Source organism: Oncorhynchus gorbuscha, linkage group LG09 (genome assembly GCF_021184085.1).
Source record: "Oncorhynchus gorbuscha isolate QuinsamMale2020 ecotype Even-year linkage group LG09, OgorEven_v1.0, whole genome shotgun sequence".
Classification (NCBI taxonomy): domain Eukaryota; kingdom Metazoa; phylum Chordata; class Actinopteri; order Salmoniformes; family Salmonidae; genus Oncorhynchus; species Oncorhynchus gorbuscha.
The window spans coordinates 33,773,306-33,780,721 of NC_060181.1; positions in this window are offsets into that span (position 1 = coordinate 33,773,306).

Here is a 7,416-nt window from a genome sequence, read left to right on the forward strand (position 1 = left end):
TAATGTACTTTCTACTCCATACATTTTCCCTGACACCCAAAAGTATCATTAATAGTTTATTAATTAAACGTTTATTCACTTAACTCTATTTGTCCATTACGAAATAGACATTTGTATTTATTTATGCTGTTTAATGCTTTTTTTCAACCCACATGACACTACATATAACCTACACTGAAACAAGAGGCTGGAAGGAGCCACAGCTCTAAATCTAAATGTAATGCAGGCCTAATGTCTCTGCTCTCTCATCTGAAAAGACAGGACAAGTGAAGCAGTATGGGGCAAGCCTACAGAGACTGCTTTACTGTGACTAGAGTAAGAGACTATTGAGATTCACCCCCATAGGGTTGACTAGGGAATGAAGAAAGCCAAAGGACAGTACTGACCTCTGCTGTTCAGATGTATAAGGTGCAGCTGAGTGAATGCTCTTCAAAAAAAACTGTCACATCGTGGCACCAGGGCCCTGTTCAAATACCTTTTTCTTTTTTTAAGAGGCAAGTCCAATTCCTCACACATTTTTTTGTTTAATGGATAAGACAGAGAGGAAAGGGGAGATTGTGCTGAAATAGCGGTGGACCTGATGACTAAAATGTAAATTAATTCAAACCCATGATGCAGCAGTACACAAATTCCTTAAAAGTGTATCCACTGGTCTGTAAGTGGATAGGTAAACAATTATTTTAATATGTCAGATTAGCGATTACATCGAGGAAAGAAGGGTGCATTATTAAATGATCAAACAGAGCCCAGCTATAGTTAAAGGTCGGCACCAAGTTCAAATGTTTAATTTATCTTTCATTTCGCATTCATACCAGGCCTCAGATATGTTTTGACCATTTTTACCAAATTTATGACATTTGTATTTCTTTTCAGCATTCTCTTTCTCCACACTCACATATTCTCTTCATGGAAGTTATTTTTTATTCAGAGTGGTATTTAAAAAATAAATATATTATAAATATATAAAGCAGTGCAGCACAAACAGCAACACAGAGTTACACATGGAATAAATAAACATACAGTCAAAAAAACAATAGAAAGGTCTATATATGTGTGGAAATGAGGTAGGATAACGGAGGTAAGGCAATAAATGGGCCATAGTGGTGAAATAATTACAATATAGAAATTAAACACTGGAGTGATAGATGTGCAGAAGATGAGTGTACAAGTACAGATACTGGGGTGCAAAGGAGCAAAATAAATCAAATAGATAACAGTATGGGGATGCGGTAGTTGGATGGGCTAATTACAGATGGGCTATGTACAGGTGCAGTGAACTATGAGCTGCTCTGACAGCTGGTGCTTAAAGCTAGTGTGGGAGATATGAGTCTCCAGCTTCAGTGATTTTTGCAGTTCGTTCCAGTCATTGGCTGCAGAGAACTGGAAGGAAAGGCGGCCGAATTAGGAATTGGCTTTGGGGTTGCATAGTGAAATATACCTGCTGGAGCTCGTGCTTCGAGTGGGTGCTGCTATGGTGACCAGTGAGCTGACATAAGGCAGGGCTTTACCTAGCAAAGATTTTAAGATGACCTTGTGCCAGTGGGTTTGGCGACAAATATGAAGCGAGGGCCAGCCAACGAGAGCATACAGGTTGCAATGGTGGGTAGTATATGGGGCTTTGGTGACCAAACGGATGGCACTGTGATAGACTGCATTCAATTCGTTATGTAGAGTGTTGGAGGCTATTTTGTAAATGACATTGCCGAAGTCAAGGATCAGTAGGATAGTCAGTTTTACGAGGGTATGTTTGGCAGCATGAGTGAAGGATGCTTTGTTTTGCGAAATAGGAAGCTGATTTTAGATTTAATTTTGGATTGGAGATGCTTAATGTGAGTCTGGAAGGAGAGTTTACAGTCTAACCAGACACCTAGGTATTTGTAGTTATCCACATATTCTAAGTCAGAACCGTCCAGAGTAGTGATGCTGGGCGGGTGGGCAGGTGTGGGCAGCGATCGGTTGAAGAGCATGCATTTAGTTTTACTTGCATTTAAGAGCAGTTGGAGGCCACGGAAGGAGAGTTGTAAAGGTTTTAAAGCTTGTCAGAAGGTTAATTAACACAGTGTCCAAAGAAGGACCAGAAGTATACAGAATGGTGTCGTCTGCGTAGAGGTGGATCAGAGTCACCAGCAGCAAGAGCGACATCATTGATGTATACAGAGAAAAGAGTCAGCACGAGGATTGAACCTTGTGGCACCCCCATAAAGATTGCCAGAGGTCCGGACACAGGCCCTCCGATTTGACACACTGAACTCTGCCTGAGAAGTAGTTGGTGAACCAGGCAAGGCAGTCATTTGAGAAACCAAGGCTGTTGAGTCTGCCAATAAGAATGTTGTGATTGACAGAGTCGAAAGCATTGGCCAGGTCTATGAATACGGCTGCACAGTAATGTCTCTTATCGATGGCGGTTATGATATCATTTAGGAACTTGAGCGTGGCTAAGGTGCACCCATGACCAGCTTAGAAACCAGATTGCATAGCGGAGAAGGTACGGTGGGATTCAAAATGGTCGGTAATCTGTTTGTAAACTTGGCTTTCGAAGACCTTAGAAAGGCAGGGTAGGATAGATATAGGTCTGTAGCAGTTTGGGTCTAGAGTGTCTCCCCCTTTGAAGAGGCGGATGACCGCGACAGCTTTCCAATCTTTGGGGATCTCAGACGATACGAAAGAGAGGTTGAACAGGCTAGTAATAGGGGTTGCAACAATTTCGGCATATAATTTTAGAAAGAGAGGATCCAGATTATCTAGCTCGGCTGATTTGTAGGGGTTCAGATATTGCAGCTTTTTCAGAACATCAGCTATCTGAATTTGGGTGAAGGAGAAATGGGGGAGGGTTGGGCAAGTTGCTGTGGGGGGTGCAGGGCTGTTGACTGGGGTTGGGGTAGCCAGGTGGAAAGCATGGCCAGCCGTAGAAAAATGCTTATTTAAATTCTCAGTTTTATCGGTGGTGACAGTTTCCTAGCCTCAGTGCAGTGGGCAGCTGGGAGGAGGTGCTCTTATTCTCCATGGACTTTACAGTGTCCCAGAACTTTAGGGTCGCAAGCAACTCCTTTAGTTTGTGTTGCAGTTCATCCCTGCAGACAGGGTTATGTAACCCTCACAAGCTCATAATGTATGCACACTGTTTGTTTACATAACTTCAGCCTTGTGTGTCAGACTACAAGTAGATCCTTGGTCACATGCCCTGTGCTATTGATAGTGTGTAATCCTCTGTTTCGCACTGAAATATTATTTCATACTTTGGCATTCTTTGTGTTATAGAAAAGAGTAGTAGAAATATGTTTCACAAACCACATCATCCTCCAGGATATTACAGCAGTTAGAGTATGCAATTATTTTGGAGTACATCGTTAGATGCCACTCATATTTAAGGTGATAAAGAGGGTGCAATAATCCCCAGTGTTTCTTTAGGGGTAAGTTGTAATGGACCTCTGAATACAATTAAAGGGACAGTAGCTCCGGCTCAATTTAACCACTGGTTTGGTGTGGATGAATGAATGAATGAATGAAACCACTCGTACATGCATACACAGAGCAATGGGTGCAAGAACTGAGAGTCCACGAGAGCTGTGATAGGGTAAGGCAGTTGTACTAAGCTCACAAAGCATTTTAATTCTTATTATTACATTCTTCAAGAATCAATGGTCATATCATTCATTTAAATAAGCATTGCACAGTGGGACATATCCCAGAGTGTCCCCTTTAATCATGTAAAACTGAATATATAGTATATCAAATTCTAAAAGCAAGTGGCCTTATTGGATAAGTATGTGTTTACATGTAGGTACATATGTATGTACTATTTATAAGTAATGCTTTATTTTACAGCCCAGCTTTTACCAGGTAGTTACTTAGAAAGCATCTGTAATAATAGTAATAACATAATAATGACATAGCCTGAGTAGGCTACACTTCTGTTCTTTGAGATGCAATGACACAATACAGGGTCACTTGCTTGATATGTGGAATAAAGTGTGTATCATTGTTTACTCTTGATATTAATGTGTGTTGTATAACAGTCTGAGGACATCCATATTCGTGTCCAAACGTTATACAGTAGACCTTTAATTAGTGGATCACATTGGTAAGGAGGAGAAGGCTGGAACAGTCGTGGATACAGCTTCAACCAACAATGGTGTTCTGGAAGCGGACATCTTGTGAAAATCTCCCTGTGACGCATTTGAACAAACACACCTACAATATGGAGGACAGGACCATCCACACACACCCCTACTGAATACAGGTTGAGTAGCCCAAACTCACTCCTGATTAACCCTTGTTAACCCTGATTAACCCTTTTTCTCCCAGCAGAGAAAAACCCCTAAACGATATGATTTTTTCAACTTGAAATTTGATGACTTTTCCTTGAGTGACCCATTTCCATGAAAGCTGTACACCACCAGGGTACAAAGATTGTCTTAGGGTCATTTCTGACCCGGCAGTTCTAAAATAATTTACACACCACAAAAACCACAAAGACACACACAATGAGAAATTGAGATTATGTGTGCTACTGATTGAACTCAGCCAGCAGCTCCTGAAGAGGAAGATCACCATGGTTGGCACAGTTAGAAAGAACAAGCCTGAGCTCCCCTCTGCACTCCTCGCAACAAGGGGGAGAGAGGCCTTCTCATCAAGGTTTGCCTTCACCCACACCACCACTCTAGTTTCTTACCTCCCAAAGAGGAACAAGAATGTTGTTCTCCTGAGCACACTGCACAAAACGGCTGAGATCAGTGATTGTGAGGACAGGAAGCCAGCCATCATCCTGGACTACAACCACAACAAAGAGGCATGGACAACCTTGAAAAGGTGATTGGAATTTACAGCTGCAGGAGGATGACTGCCCGCTGGCCCCTGGTCATCTTCCATAACAGCATTGATGTGTCCTCATACAATGCCTTCATGATATGGAACAAGATCGAGACTACCTGGATGCCTGATGAGCAGAACAAGAGGAGGGTGTTCCTGGAGCAGCTGGGAAAGGCACTTGTAACCCCACACATTCAAAGAAGGGAGCGCCTCCCCCGCACAGCAGCCTCTGCAGCGCTTGGAAAAACTGTTCACAGGGCTGAATCTTGTCCTGATCCACCTGAGGCTGCAGCGGTGGCAGGCAAGAGGAGGAGATGCCAATTCTGCCCCCCAAAGAAGGACTGTAAAACAAATACTATGTGCTGCACATGTGATAAATACATATGCAAAGTCCATGCACACACACTTGCATACTGTCATACATGTGCTAATTAGAGTTGATTGATTTATGTTCTTCACATTTTTGTTTTGTAGCTATTATCGTATTTTAGTCTTATTTATTGTTGTAGTTTATACACCTTGTGGGTGGGGGCAATGGTTCAAAAAATGGGAGAAGACTAGTATGTTGTAGTTCCTCATACAATTCCTCATTGTACAGTATATAAGAATATACACTGCTCACAAAAATAAAGGGAACACTTAAACAACACAATGTAACTCCAAGTCAATCACACTTCTGTGAAATCAAACTGTCCACTTAGGAAGCAACACTGATTGACAATAAATTTCACATGATGTTGTGCAAATGGAATAGACAACAGGTGGAAATTATAGGCAATTAGCAAGACACCCCCAATAAAGGAGTGGTTCTGCAGGTGGTGACCACAGACCACTTCTCAGTTCCTATGCTTCCTGGCTGATGTTTTGGTCACTTTTGAATGCTGGCGGTGCTTTCACTCTAGTGGTAGCATGAGACGGAGTCCACAACCCACACAAGTGGCTCGGGTAGTGCAGCTCATCCAGGATGGCACATCAATGCGAGCTGTGGCAAGAATGTTTGCTGTGTCTGTCAGCGTAGTGTCCAGAGCATGGAGGCGCTACCAGGAGACAGGCCAGTACATCAGGAGATTTGGAGGAGGCCGTAGGAGGGCAACAACCCAGCAGCAGGACCGCTACCTACACCTTTGTGCAAGGAGGAGCAGGAGGAGCACTGCCAGAGCCCTGCAAAATGACCTCCAGCAGGCCACAAATGTGCATGTGTCTGCTCAAACGCTCCGAAACAGACTCCATGAGGGTGGTATGAGGGCCCGACGTCCACAGGTGGGGGTTGTGCTTACTGCCCAACACCGTGCAGGACGTTTGGCATTTGCCAGAGAACACCAAGATTGGCAAATTCGCCACTGTCGCCCTGTGCTCTTCACAGATGAAAGCAGGTTCACACTGAGCACATGTGAAAGACGTGACAGAGTCTGGAGACGCCGTGGAGAACGTTCTGCTGCCTGCAACATCCTCTTGCATGACCGGTTTGGCGGTGGGTCAGTCATGGTGTGGGATGGAATTTCTTTGAGGGGACGCACAGCCCTCCTTGTGCCCGCCAGAGGTAGCCTGACTGCCATTAGGTACCGAGATGAGATCCTCAGACCCCTTGTGAGACCGTATGCTGGTGCGGTTGGCCCTGGGTTCCTCCTAATGCAAGACAATGCTAGACCTCATGTGGCTGGAGTGTGTCAGCAGTTCCAGCAAGAGGAAGGCATTGATGCTATGGACTGGGATTGTAGGGAGGTCATACAGGCACGTGGAGGCCACACACACTACTGAGCCTCATTTTGACTTGTTTTAATTAAGGACATTACATCAAAGTTGGATCAGCCTGTAGTGTGTTTTTCCACTTTAATTTTGAGTGTGACTCCAAATCCAGACCTCCATGGGTTGATAAATTTGATTTCCATTGATCATTTTTGTGTGATTTTGTCGTCAGCACATTCAACTATGTAAAGAAAAAAGTATTTAATAAGAATATTTCATTCATTCAGATCTAGGATGTGTTATTTTAGTGTTCCCTTTATTTTTTTTGAGCAGTGTATCACTATGTTGCCAAAAGTGTTCATGACTGTTATTGTTTCCAATAAATAAAATGCATTCAAAACTACTTTCTGCACATTTCTGCTACTTTCTTAGGCTATAAAAATGCTATCTCTTGCCAAAAATGTATGTTTACACCTATGCAGCACCTTTAGCAATAATAATAATAACAAACCTCTACTTTAATAAAGAAAACAATTATGACAGGTGTGTTGTAATAAAAAGCGAGTGGTGTCCACTGATTAAATGCAGTCTTTCTGCATTGTGAAGAGGGAAAACCCAGATATTCACAAAGTTTGTTTCTTCATGCAAAATAGATTTGGGGTTTAAAATTCAACTAAGCTGCTTTATTTTAGGGGTTTAGTGAAGGCGGGTCATTTTTGACCATTAGGACAAGGGGAGTATAGATAATGTTAAGACTACACAAGGGTTAAATTAATTTATGTAAAGGAATGCAATGGCAGAATATGGCTACTAAATGGAGAACTCACTTGGAATCTTCTCATATGAGTTCATGTATTTGAATCCCCAAATCGACCACCTAGTCCCTAGCAATGGGTTGATACATATCATAGCCACTCCTGT